This window comes from Canis lupus, chromosome 16, assembly GCF_048164855.1.
Source record: "Canis lupus baileyi chromosome 16, mCanLup2.hap1, whole genome shotgun sequence".
NCBI classification, from domain to species: Eukaryota; Metazoa; Chordata; class Mammalia; order Carnivora; family Canidae; genus Canis; species Canis lupus.
The window spans coordinates 35,396,853-35,411,242 of record NC_132853.1 but is presented as its reverse complement, the minus strand read 5'-3'; the positions used below and the strand labels follow the sequence as shown (position 1 = coordinate 35,411,242).

Below are 14,390 nucleotides of genomic sequence, written 5' to 3'. Positions count from 1 at the left end.
CCTTACCTGTAAGGCCTATGATTGGTCAGCCCTTTAAGATTGCAGCTGAAGAAAAATTAAAATCTTCTAGGTGCTGGCAAATTCTACCTAATGGAGTTCAATGTCCCATCTACCAGACTGAAGTTCATAGCTTAGTAGATAAAAATTTTAGGTTAAGAGTTTTCAAATAAAAATTATAAACCAAACAAAAACAAATATTCTAATTACATAATTGAAGAGGCAGACCTCAGACTGAGACGAAATAATTACGTCCTTCACTGCAATCTACTGTTTCCAAGATACACAAGAATCTGTTTCTTGGATTTGAGATTGGTATTAAGTGGCAATGAATCAAGGACAGAAAAACAAATGACTACTTGAAACTAATCCAAAAATCAAATCCAAAGACATTCAATTTAATACTGAGCTTGCACATACTGTCAAAAACAAACTAAAGCAGCATTTGGTTGAGTTGCTATGTTGAATGGCAGACTACTATGACCTAAGAGAAAGCAATGGCTTATGATTGGCTACAGACAGTCTGGGAATACAAGTACGTATTTATTGGTTACTGCCCATCCTTGCCACAAAAGTTTATCCAATCAGATCATGTAATACAAATAACTTCCAAAGTAAGTAGTTTGGTTTTTTTTCCCCACTGTAATCAGCTTTTAACGCACATGCACTCTAAACAAGGCACAATAGTCGAGGCAGCCTAGTGGAGAAAGGGAGGGTCTTATTTTTCTACTGTTGCATAATAAATGGTCAAAATCTGATGTCCAATGACCTTGAGACTTCCACTTAGAATTAACCCAATCACTGCAATAAATATCTCATGTCTATGAACTCTGACTTTTCATAACTGATGTTAATTTAGCTAATTCAGAATATCTTTAGAGTTGACAATAAAAATGATACTGTTATCCTAATTCTTTATTCTGGAATGAAATTATGATCTCTATTCCAATCCTTACAATACTTGAAGGAGATGGGAACTTATTCAAAAAGAAAAAATTATGGGCAGCCCCAGTGGCTCAGCGGTTTAGTGCCGCCTTCGGCCCAGGGTGTGATCCTGGAGACCCGGGATAGAGTCCCACGTCGGGTTCCCTGCATGGAGACTGCTTCTCCCTCTGCCTATGTCCCTGCCTCTCTGCCTCTCTCTCTCTCTCTCTGTCATGAATAAATAAAATCTTAAAAAAAAAAAAAAAAAGAAAAAAATTGTTTATTTTAAAAAGCACTATAGACATTTACAGTGAAATCATTCACAGTTTATAGGCGGGGGTGGGGGCGGTGGGTAGTTCGGAGACTGGAGTCAGAACTGTGCTCACTATCCAGTATGTAGATTCTTCAGCTCTTTTCTTGCCTCTCTGCTTTCCAGAAGTGATAATCAAGTAAGAGAAGAATGGATACATTTAAATCCATCCATTTTAGTATTTGTGAGCTTGGTTAAGGAACTGGAGACAAAGTTTAGAGAAATTCGTTAAGATGAGGTTTTGGCATTATAAAAAGCTCTAACCAGATCCTTTTAAAAGGATCCAAACACCCCTCCCCCCCCCCAAAAAAAAGGATCCAAACTCTGGATGCACCTTTCCTTCTCTCTTTTTTTTTTTTTTTTACAGTTTTTATATGCAGTAAAATTGAACTTTTTGTGTACACTCTGTGAATTTTGACAAAAATCACATGTAAGCACCACTGCAATCAAAATACAACACAGTTTTTGTATAAATTTTAAGATAACCACCATAGGTAAAAGAATTAAGACACTTACTTCAAAAAACAAGATTTCTACCAAGTCAAAAGCAGACAACACAGGACCTAAAAATTTAAACAAGGATTTACTGAAAACAGGAATATTGCCCCCCTCCACTTTTGCTCCTGCCTTCTAGCTAATCTACATCCCTACAAGTGCCCCCATTTCATGACTTCCCATGGCTTTAGTCACCATGTACATGCCTATCTCTTCTCCACTGCAAACCAGCTTCCTGCTGGTCAACATCACATGGCTATCTCATAGGCATCTTAAACTCAGCAGGTCCAAAATGAAAGCCCATCCTCCCCTCAAAGCCTGATCGTCTTGAATGATCCTACCATCCACCCAGTGCTCAAACCAGACGTAGTGGAGTTAGCCTTAACTCCCCAGTCTCTCTCACTACCTGTACGTCCACTTCCCACCCCCCAATTTAGTCAATCACCACGTCTTGTCAATTTTATCTCAGAAATTTTTTTCAAACCCATTTGTTTCTCTTAATCCCCACAACCAACAGCTTAATTAGTTCAGGACATTATTATACTGCAGCATTATCATAATTAATGCAACACTTTCTTGTTTCATTCCTGCAGAATAAGCTAGTGTTTGGCACAACATCTTTGCATAAAGTGTTTCCTCTACCCAAAAGGCCTTTCCTCCACCTCTGTAAACATCTACTCCAATCTCTCCAAGTAGAATTTAAATGCTTTTCCTCTTTGCTTTCAACGTGCAAATCTCTTGCTGCTCTGATTACCTGTCTTTGTCACTAGACTCAGTCCCAGGAGGGCAGCACTCAACTGTGGTACTGACCTCGGTAAGCCTGGTGTCTAGGCAATATCCAGCAAACAGTAGGTGCTTAATAAATGCTTTAAAAAGGAATGAGTGACTATATCAAGATCCAGATAAAACCGCCTCGAGGATTTTTACTTCCCTTTGCTAAGATTCTAGGCTTACCAAGTGACCTTTTGCTTAATACCACACAGTAGTTACTAGTTACATGATCTCAGGCAAGTTAATAAAAAAAAAACCTCTGTGGCTCAGACTCCTCACCAGTTAAATACTGGTAAGAATACTTCCTTTGTAAGGTTATTATGAAGATCAAATGACTTATATACACGTAAAATGCTTGAAGCAGTGCCTGCGACACAGTAAGTCCTCAGTAAACATTAGCTATTAGTTTTTGCTAATAATACCTTGACACTACAGGAAGTAGACACTACAGGACTAAACAGACAGTTTTCTAGGTCATGGAAAAGACCACCCTTCAATGAAAATTAATAAAATGGCATTCTTGGGTGCCTGGGTGGATTATTAAGTATCCCAACTCTTGATTTCAGCTCAGGTCATGATCTCAGGGTTGGGAGATCAAGCTCCACCCTGGGGATGGAGCCTGCTTAAGATTCTCTCTCTCCCAAATGAGTGGGAAAGATCAGGGAGGGTGCCAGAACATGAGAGACCCCTAACTCTGGGAAACGAACAAGGGGTGATGGAAAGGGAGGTGGGCTGGGGGTTGGGTGACTGGGTGATGGGGCACTGAGGGGGGCACCTGATGGGATGAGCACTGGGTGTTATGCTGTATGTTGGCAAATTGAACTCCAATAAAAAGAAATTAAAAAAAAAAAAAGATTCTCTCTCTCCCTCTGCCTCCCCTCCCCAAAATGAATGAATGAATGAATCAAATGGCATGCTGGTTTATTTGTCAACCCCTTGTGAGTTTGTTTAGCCACTTTTCCCTGAGACCAGTCAACTCTGGTGACACTAAAGAAACAGTTTACTTGTAAAACTTCAGAATGTATCCTGAATCTTGAAGACCCCATCACATTAAACGAATCCTGAGAGGGCTTATCAGAAGAGCTAGTTGGTCACTTTACAACATCTTACCTTGGTTCTCTCTGAAATACAACATTTTAGTCAAACACAGTACAGTTTAGTGAAAAGAATGGGATGCTAGGTGGAAGGCATCTAATAGCTGGGAACCTGATTGTGCATTTTAAGTTTTATTTTATTTTTTTTTCAAGATTTTATTTATTTATTCATGAGAGTACACAGAGAGAAAAAGAGAGGCAGAGACACAGGCAGAGGGAGAAGCAGGCTCCATGCAGGGAGCCTGATGTGGGACTCGATCCCGGGACTCCAGGATCACGCCCTGGGCGGAAGGCAGGCGGTAAACCACTGAGCCACCCAGGGATCCCTTAAGTTTTATTTTAATTCCAGTTAGCATACAGTGTTATATTAATTTCAGGTGTACAATATAGTGATTCAACACTTCTATACAATACCCTGTGATGACTGTACAGTTTAAATAGGAAGTCTCTGAGTTTAAAAAAGTACTAGTCAGTTCTCAATTATCCATACAAAAAGAGGTAAAAAGTGCTGTTATGCAATTCAAAACAAAGAGTAAAAAATAAATCCTTACCATTTTACTACTAATAAAATGTATTTACATAGCATGGCCATACATTAAAGTCATCATGGGAGTGATTTCAAAATAAAAGGAGGCCAGCATAAAATAAATTCCTATGGATAATAACAGGAAGATCATTTAAAACTATTATTATATAATAATCCCTCTCAACCTCCCAGCATCCTCTTGAGGCTCAATCTTGGCCACAAAATTCTTTTGAACAAAAATCTCTAAATGTCACTCAGAAATAAAAGGTGAGAACAACTGAATTTCCAAAGGTGAATCATTCTAGACCTGAGGAGCCAGGAGACAATCATCCAGCTGAAGATTTTTGCTCTCAAAGATGTGGGGGTACATTATTATGCCTAAGGAGCTAGGAGTGGGTATCAGCCTAACTGCAGACCAATTTATGTCATAAAATCAAGGTATTCTTTTTTTTTTTTAAACATTTATTTATTCATGAGAGACACAGAGAGAGAGAGAGGCAGAGACACAGGCAGAGGGAGAAGCAGGCTCCATGCAGGGAGCCCAACATGGGACTCGATCCCCGGACTCCAGGATCCCACCCTGGGCTGAATGCAGCGCCGAGCCATCCGAGCTGCCCAAATCAAGGTATTCTTGAATGGTTACATAGCAATCTCAGCACCAGAAAGTACTTCAGCAACCACCTTGTCTGAACTCTTTGGTTTTATAGAAGAAATGGAGATCTACAAAGTTGCAACATATCTGTGAAACTACATAATATTTAAATACTGGGAAGTTCACGTATTTATTTATGATATAATTGACATGTAAGAGTGTATTAGCTTTAGGTGCACAACATAATGATTTAATATATGTGTAATACTACAAAATGATCAATGTTAATGTCCATCATCACATAGTTAGAAAATTTTTTCTTGTGATGAGAACTTTTAAGATCTATAGAAAGTTCATTATTTAAATAATACACTTATGTAAGTAAATTTCTTCTAAACCTCTTGTAAAAAAAAGAGAGAGTTTAATTCATTCAGTTTAAATTGGGCCACATCTATGTATCTGCTCTATCTTCTAGTTCCATGCTGAACAACTTCAGATGTGCTCAGAATAAAATCAGTCCTCTGGAATATAACTTAACTCCCACACAAGCCTCTCCACTACACCACCACATGAACCCTGCTCTCTAGTTGTTGGTTAGACTATAGCCTATGTGTCAGCTCATACACACTCATGTGGCTTCCTTAAATCTGGTCACACCATTCTGAAAGCCAGGAATATTCTCCTACCTCTTATTTGAATATTATCCTTCTGGATCCAGGTCAAGTTCCATATTGCCTTGAAGTCTTTCCTGATCACCCTAATTCCCTCTGAATTCCTATCATACTTACTGACACTTTCTTGGCAGTTAACAAAGATTACTTAGAACCCTTACCTGATAATTAACATAGTATGCAGAGTACTATAATTCTTCTGTGTATGTCTTTCCCTACTCCCAAATTCTCTTTAGGTAGGTCTGGTAAGACCTAAAACTGGGTATTTAAGAAACAAAACTTATCAGATGGAAAGAGGAAAATGGCTACCAAATTAATAGATTCTTTCCTTTATTAAAATGTTCTTTAATGCTGTTTAAATATCCAACTATAAAAGTATCAGAAGAATAATTAAGACAAAATGGAACACTGCATACCCCTTAACACACAATTCCACTTCCAGAATCCATCCTAACAAATTGATCTGATCATGTATAAATATTTATGTATAAGGATGCTCATCAGAGCATAATTTATAAGCAAAAATTAGAGAAAAAGGAAGTTCATTTGTAGGGAATTGACCAAATATGAGGCATTCATACAAAAAAAAAAACTCTGGGCAGCCCTGGTGGTGCAGCGGTTTGGCGCCTCCTGCAGCCTGGGGTGTGATCCTGGAGACCCGGGATCGAGTCCCACAGCGGGCTTCCTGCATGGAGTCTGCTTCTGTCTCTGCCTGTGTCTCTGCCTTTCTCTCTCTCTGAGTAAATAAATAAATCTTTAAAAAAAAAAAAAAAACTCTATGTAGAATTCTATGTAGTTATTTTAAAAGATTATTTTTAGTGACATGCAATGTTTTTAAGTTTGGGGTTTTTTTTCTATTCCCTATTATTTTAAAATCAGAAAAAGTATCAGAAAAATATTTCTTATTATTTAAAATCAGCAAATCTTTTCATTCTGAATAAAAATACAGTATAGATTTTGCAATTACATACATCTCTTTCCAAAGGCTTGTGTGTATGGTGCATTACTCACATTTACTACTGTCACTACCACTTAAGGAGTGATGCACCAGCTCGTGAGAAGCAGTACAGTCCCTAACAATGCATCAAAATCAACATGTAACTCATTTCCCTGCTGTTTTCATGTGTTTCTTCAAGCCAGAAGTTTCTGAAATAATTTACCAGCAGTTTTCACTGAAGGAAGTTTTTCACCTACACAGAGGACATTTCCGTAAGTGGTGACAGGAGGGCAATCAGTCAGGTTATCATCAAGTCAAGTTATATTTCAAAGGACAGGGCAGCCCGGGTGGCGCAGCGGTTTGGCGCCGCCTGCAGCCTGGGGTGTGATCCTGGAGACTCGGGATCGAGTCTCATGTTGAAAGGACAACCATCTCTCCATCACTACTCCACCATCAGATCACCAACGTGAAGGGAACTACCACTGACTGAGCCTTTCTGGTCAACAGATTGGAGTCCTGCAGTACATAAGACCAGCATGGTGCTCGGTGTCTTGGTGTCAACAGAATCCCAACGGTCTATGGCTCCCACCACCATTCTACTTCAGATGCTCACCCACACTCTCTACCCAAGCCAGGATCTCTTGGAATATTCTCTACTCCCCAGATACCAACTTCCGAAATTTTTTTCCTGAACACCTATTCCCTTTACCAAGTGGAAAAGAAGAATCAAGATGAAGAGGTACAAAAGCCCTGAAGGAGGACTTAGCTGGATATATTGGAAAAATAAAAAGAAAGCCAGGGCGACTTGATCACAACAAACAAAGGAAAACAGCGTACATGAGATAGGCAGGAACCACACCACAGAGGACCTAAGAAGTTATGATAGAGACTTTGGATGTTTATTTTCATAAAGTTTGCCGCTCCCACGGTGAATCAATTTTATATAAATGAGACCTAGATCTATCTTTCAAGCCTCATCTGCTCTTCGAAAACCCAGGGCAATAGATTCAACTGTGTGCCTGCTAGGCAGCCTCTCCTAAATGTCAATACATGCAAAGCCAAACTATCTTTTTTTCCAAAGCAGCTCCTCCTGACTATTTTATATCTGCTAACAGACCGATCATTCATCCAGGCTTGGTATCTCAAAGCTGTCTTGCATTCCTGGCCTACTATCCACCTCCACCCCTTCAAGGCTCCCCAGGGTCTCAAATCTCCAACTCACTTTCTTTTCTCCCAGTTCACACTAGCACCATTCCCTGTGCAAGTTGCTGGAACAGGCTAACCAGTTTCCACACCTCTAGTTCTTTCCATCAAATCTATCCTATGTGATGTCATTTAGATACTTCTAAGACCATCGTAAGCACATGATATACAAATTTATTACCTCAAGTTCTGACTTCACTTCAAGCCCCACTCATATATCTGCCTACCTAACATATTTATACTTAGCCATGTTCACATCTCAAATTTAACATGTCTAAAATTGAACTCCTGATTTCTAATCTTCCCTCCAAAACCCACACTTGCCCCTCCCATTCTTATCTCCCACTCCCATCTCAGTAAGCGGCACCTCTACACATCCAACTGCTTGAGCCAGAAAGCTGGGAGTCAGTCTTGACACTCTTCTTCCTCAACCCCCACAACCAATCTATAATTAAATGGATTCTTTCTTTAACATACTTTTCAAATCCATCTACTCTTCTCCATTGCCTCTGCCACTGAGTCCCACCTGCAAAGGTTCTTATTTAAGTGGTATGAGGTGCAGCCCAGGCACCCAGATATTTAAGAGCTCTTCAGGTAACTCTAAGAGGCAGTTATGGGACAGAACCACTGTTCTGCAGGTTCTGGACTCCCACTAACCTCTCTGCCCTCACTTCTACTTTTTCTCTTGCTCACTTAACTCCAGCCACACTGGCCTCCGTGCTTGCTCCTTGAACACACCAGGTGCATCATTCCTCATGGCTTTTGCCTTTGCTATTCCCTCTGCCTAGAGCTCTGGCAGCTTCTACAGATAATTTACTCAAATATCACCTCTGTAGTGCTTTAGTGAGACATTTCATGGCCATTCCACTTAATACTGCAACCTCCACATCCACCCCAACATACCCTAACTCTTTCTTAGGCTTTATTTTCCTCCTTGGGACATACTGCCTTTTAACATACCACATAATTTATTTACCTTATTTACTGCCTGAATATGCACTTCATGAGAGCTGGGACTTTTGTCTGTTCTGTTCCTTATATATCCCCAGTACTTGAAAGAGTATCCAGCACAAGGGAGCTACTCAGTTAATGTTTAGCTCCCTCAGCAGGGCCTTCCCAGATTCCCTCAACTAGACCGAAGTATCCCATTATTCCCCAACAGTAATTTATTCCTTTCCTTCATTAATAATTTGTAATTACATTTGTGTTTATTTGCTGAAGTTTCTTTCCTAGATGGGAAATTCCATGAGAATAGGATTTTCTATTTGGTTCACCATTGTATATGCTGTTGTTCATGACTAACTGGCACAGAGTAACTATTTTATTTTATTTTTCAGAGTAACTATTTTAAAAAACAGTCAATGAATGAATGAATAAATGAATGAAATTGAATACATTTTCTGAAAGCACACTCTGAGCGTGTTATTTTTCAATCAAAATCTATCAAAGTCTCTCCATCACTTACCACATTAAAGCCTAAATGCCTGGCCTTGATAGAAGACCTTCCACGTTCTGGACCAATTTCTCTCCTATTTTACCTCCTATTATCTCAGGCTTCTTTTGCTTCAGTTCCACCGCACTGTTCATTATTTCCAGTACACACCATATACTAACACACACTGCATTTCCCCACCTCCACATTTTTGCTTATGATGTTCCTTCTGCCTGAATTCCCTTCCCATCCCTGCCAATCAAAATTCCAGCCTTTAAAATACCTACCCTTCAAAACCCAACTCAAAGGTAACCTTCACGAAGACAGTCCAGACTCCCACCCCAGCTTTCCCAACTGAATGATCCCTTCCTCTTATAAATACCCCAATATGTAATACTGGTTTACTTCCCCACTCATTTCACAACATATCCCTTCCCTACCTTTTACAAAACCTTTCATTTATAGTCACTCAATAGATACTTGTTGAAATAAAGTCGTTAACACCACCACTCCTGTTTCCATCATAAAATATGTTTAAATGGGGATGGGAGGTGGGGGAAGGGATATTCTCTTTAGCAAGACCTTTAATAATCAAAAAGACATAAGGCTGGAATGGCAGATTCTCACCCTTAATCCCCCCTTCTATGCCTTTTCTGCTAAGGCAAGATCTTCCCAAATTTTTGGATTTCATATTTTTTAATGTAGTCAACTTCTGGAAAAAAAAAACAACATTAAGCTGCATGTGCTACTACAAGGATATAAATCCCATAAGCTATATTAAAATGGGATGATCACATACCTGAAAGAATATCTGGTTGAAAATCTGGATACCTTAAACTCTGCTGTTTGAAAATGATCACAACTAGGAAAACATTTCTGTTCAACAAGAAATCTGAAACTTTTAAAGTATTCTATTCATTTCTGTATCATGTTAAATGATGGTAAATAATAGCAGCAACAATGCAGTAAAATTCTACCACGAACACTTATTGTATCTCAAGTAATAGGCCTTTGTTTCCCTACTCACACCCTCTCATAAGGCTGTGGTTCCTAAAATGTAGTCCACTGATCCCTGGAGGTCCCTTTCAAGGAGTTCATAAAGTTGAAACTATTTTCATACTACTAAGAAATCATTTGCCTTTTTCCACTGCGTTGACATTTGCACTAGTGATACAAAACCAACAATGGTAAAACTACTGGTGCTTTAGCATAAATCAAGGTAATGACATCAAACTGTACCAGAGTCCGGTGTCTTTCACCATCTTGTACTGGTGATTCTCCTTTTAAGTCAATATCACTTAAGAATGGTTTTGAGGGATCCCTGGGTGGCGCAGCGGTTTGGCGCCTGCCTTTGGCCCAGGGCGTGATCCTGGAGACCCGGGATCGAATCCCATGTCGGGCTCCTGGTGCATGGAGCCTGCATCTCCCTCTGCCTGTGTCTCTGCCTCTCTCTCTCTCTCTCTGTGTGACTATCATAAATAAATAAAAAAAAAAAAAAAAAAAAAAAGAATGGTTTTGATAAAGCAATAAATTTTCTTGATAAAATTTGAACTTTTAATCAAAAATTAGAATTTTGGAAATCTTGTAGCTCCTGACAGATTCCCAATACTTACAGACTTTTCTGATGAGATCGGTTATGATATTAACTAATGTGGGCTTTTTATTTGTTTTTTTAAAGCAGGCTGCATGCCCTGCATGGAGCCCAATGCAGGGCTTGCACTCACCACCCTGAGATTAAGACTTGAGCTGAGATCAAGAGTCAGTTGCTTAACTGACTAAGCCATCCAAGAGTCCCTAACATTTTTTTTTATATTGCATTATGAAATGTGTCATGTGGAAAATTTGCCTAACTCAATGAACCAATGTTTCCCAGACAACCAATGCGTGTTATCAAATCATGAACAGGTGAAAAACCCATTCAAACTGCAAGACAGACCAATGGATTTTAACTTAACAGTAACATGAATGATTTTATTTTTTTTATTTTTTATTTTTTAAAAGATTTATTTATTTATTTATTTAATTTATTTATTCAGAGAGAGAGAGAGAGAGAGAGAGGCAGAGACACAGGCAGAGAGAGAAGCAGGCTCCCTTGCAGGAAGCCCGACATGGGACTCGATCCTGGGTCTCCAGGATCACACCCCGGGCTGCAGGCGGCACTAAACCGCTGTGCCATCGGGGCTGCCTAACATCAAAGATTTTAGATTCCATACTGAAACTTAACTTTTAAGAAACTACAACTGTCAAGTTTTGGTGTAGTATCAGAGAAGAATATGCACAACTGTTTGCAAATACTTCTTCCTTTTCCAACTACATATCCCTTGTGGTTGTATTTTCCTCAAATACTTCAATCAAAACCATCAGTCATATCAGATTGAATCCACAAATAGATATGAAAATCTATCTTCTATAAGTAAGATATTTAAGAGATTTGCAAAAGTGTAAAAAAAAAAGCCACATTCTTCTAATTTTTTGAAAAGTTATTTTTCATGAAGATATTTATGTTAACATGAGATAGGTCTTTACAAGGTCATTAATTCTTTGAGAAAGGGGTTCCCTGGGTGGCTCAGCGGTTTAGTGCCTGCCTTTGGCCCAGGGCACGATCCTGGAGTCCCGGGATCGAGTCCCGCATCGGGCTCCCTGCATGGAGCCTGCTTCTCCCTCTGCCTGTGTCTCTGCCTCTCTTTCTCTATGTCTATCATGAATAAATAAACAAATAAAATCTTAGAAGAAAAAAAAAAAAAGGAATCTGAATTAAGCCTCGTGCATACTGAAAGTTTATTTACAGCAGAACACCAGAGCCCATTAAGTCTTATGGCTGAAGTCCTTGGAACTGTTTTGGTTCCAGGAATTTCTAAGGTCTTGTTCAGCTTTTCCTTGGATTCTACTACAACTGTTTCCTTTTGATAAATCTTTTATATGTTATATTAAATACGTTTCTTTTCCTTACAATCAAGAAAGCCTTGATGCCACAGAACTTCAATACTGTTAACAAGAGTGCTTTACTGGTATCCTTATCAAGGTTCTCCTCCATTTGAAGATCATATCCCCATATAAAAATGAAAATCACTCCAACAAAACTAAAATTTGAATGGAAATTACAGGCTTATTCAGAACAAGAGACAAACTTAATGGTCAGCTGCTAGGTTAAGTAAGCTTGGTTTGTTTGTTTTTCTTTTTGAGAAGGCCATTATATATTATGTCAATATATTTTAGACAGCAAATGGCTTAATTAAAATATACCAACCTGACAGGGTTTTTCAGGGATGCTGATGAACAGAAAAAGAATAAGATAGGGAGACCTGTCATACTAGATATGAACAATTATAAAGCTAATTAAGGCAGTGTAGTACCAGTATGAGACAGGCAAACAGACCAACATTACAGAAGAGGCAATGCAGAAACATTTAAGTGGCATTATAAAGTAGTAAGAGGCAGACATGACTATTCAGTACATAATCGTGGGGTACTGGGTTATCTTTACAGAAAAAAAAATTAAATTCCTACTTCAGGGTTATCCTTATGGAAAAACGTTAGATTCCTACTTCACACCAAACATCAAAATAAATTCTATGTGGATTAGAGACCTAAATGTGAAAAGCAAAACTTTAAAACCTTTAGAAGAGGGATGCCTGGGTGGCTCAGTGGTTGGGTGTCTGCATTCGGCTCAGGGTGTAATACTGGGTGCAAAGATCAAATCCCGTATTGGGCTCCCTGCAGGTAAACTGTTTCTCCCTTTGCCTATGTCTCTGCTTCTGTGTCTCTCATGAATAAATACAATCTTAAAAACAAAACAAAACAAAAAAACAGTTACAGGCTATAATTGTCAGTATAGGGGAGGATTCCTTCATTAAGACACAAAAACCACAAATGAAAATGGAAAAACATAATAAATCTCACTCTATTAAAATTTAAAACTTAATTTCAATAAAAGATAAAATAAAGTTAAAAATATTTAAACACACCCTTAGGATGGCTACTATCAAAAAACCCTCAGAAAATAATAAGAGTTGGGAGCATGCAGAGCAACTGGAACCCTTGCATACTGTTGGTAGAAATGTAAAATGGTGTAGCCTCTATATTAAACAGTATGGCAGTTCCTTAAAGAAATTAAAAATAGAAATACCATACGATTCAGCAATTCCACTTCTGGGTATATACCCAGAAGAACTGAAAACAGGATCTCAAAGAGAGAGCTGAACACCCATGTTTGCAGCATGACACACAGAAGTCAAAAGGTGTAAGTAACAACACAAGTGAACACCGATGGATAAATGAATAAACAAAATGTGGTATATGCACACCATGGAATATTATTCAACCTTAAAAAGGAAGGAAATTCTAACATGTGGTACAACAGAGATGAACCTCAAGCACATTATGCTAAGGAAATAAGCCAGATACAAAAGGACGAATACCATATATGACTCCACTCATATGAAGTATCTAAAGTAGTCAAAATGACAGAAACAGAAAGAAGCACCTATTTCTAAATACCTAAATCTCAAATTAAGGAGATGAATGATGACATACACATTTTTTTCTTACAAATAGGTATGCTAGAGAGGAGGAATTAGAGGCTTTAAGAGAACTACTGTAAGCCCTTTGTAATGTAGCTAGTGCCACAGGAGGAAGATTTGTGCCAAGAGCTTCTTAGAAAGACACAGTCAAGAATAAAGGTCTTCACAGTCAAGTAAGGGTTAGTGTCTGAATGTTTAATTTCCATTCTGAGGCCTGCATCCAGCTCTCCCCAAGCAGCATGACCAGCTTTGCCACACAGAGTGGCCAGGCAACTCCTGCCAATTCTATTAAAACGTGACTGTAGTTGTAAGAATGAAGGCCCAAGTCATTTCTCAAAGAAATTATAGTTCAGAATCTTTTTCCTATAATGAGTTTGTCAAAAACAAAAGTAAAAGAAGCTATTGGAACTTAGCGGCAAATGTGTTAGCCTTGCTTTTCATAGTGATTCACCACGCCTAAAAACAAACACAAGAAACAGGTGCACTTTCCTGAATACACAACCAGAATTTAGTATGGGGCCAGTATTGTTATGAAACCAGGTTAAGAATTACTTTACTAAGTCTGGAAGTAAATACGACAAGAGAGTTTTAAAAAAAAGAATTTCAGATAAATATTACGATACTGTTATTAGCAGGCCTTGAGTAGCTCGAAATCAGTAAGATTACTCAAAATACCACTACATGGTAAGAGTCTAATAAAACATTTTCTGCTAAGACAGGAATTAGTCTAGCCCCTAAAACCCCCTTTAGAATGGAGTTCCACTATTTCTTTTGTTTGTATTAACCTTCATTAATGTGATGGATTTTAAGAAAACACTTTGGATGTGACAACATTTCTCCTGAGTCTCAGGTCATGACAAAAATCCACAGGATTCAGCACTGTTCCAGACCCTGAGTTAAGACAGCTAGATACAGAGT

At 38.7% G+C, this 14,390-nt stretch overlaps 1 protein-coding gene across 5 annotated transcripts in view; it reads right to left on the bottom strand.

The window, feature by feature from the left end:
* SPOP (speckle type BTB/POZ protein) overlaps window positions 1-14,390 on the bottom strand; it is a 67,466-nt gene that overhangs the window by 46,436 nt on the left and 6,640 nt on the right. For 2 of the 5 annotated variants that reach the window (XM_072780149.1, XM_072780147.1), the window contains exon 2: window positions 1,748-1,794. The exons of 2 other annotated variants lie outside the window; for them this stretch is intronic. The gene's annotated coding sequence lies outside the window, so the exon portion shown is untranslated. Of the gene's footprint in view, window positions 1-6; window positions 381-1,747; window positions 1,795-14,390 lie in introns of those variants that run through there. One more of the 5 variants, XM_072780146.1, reaches the window with a different exon arrangement.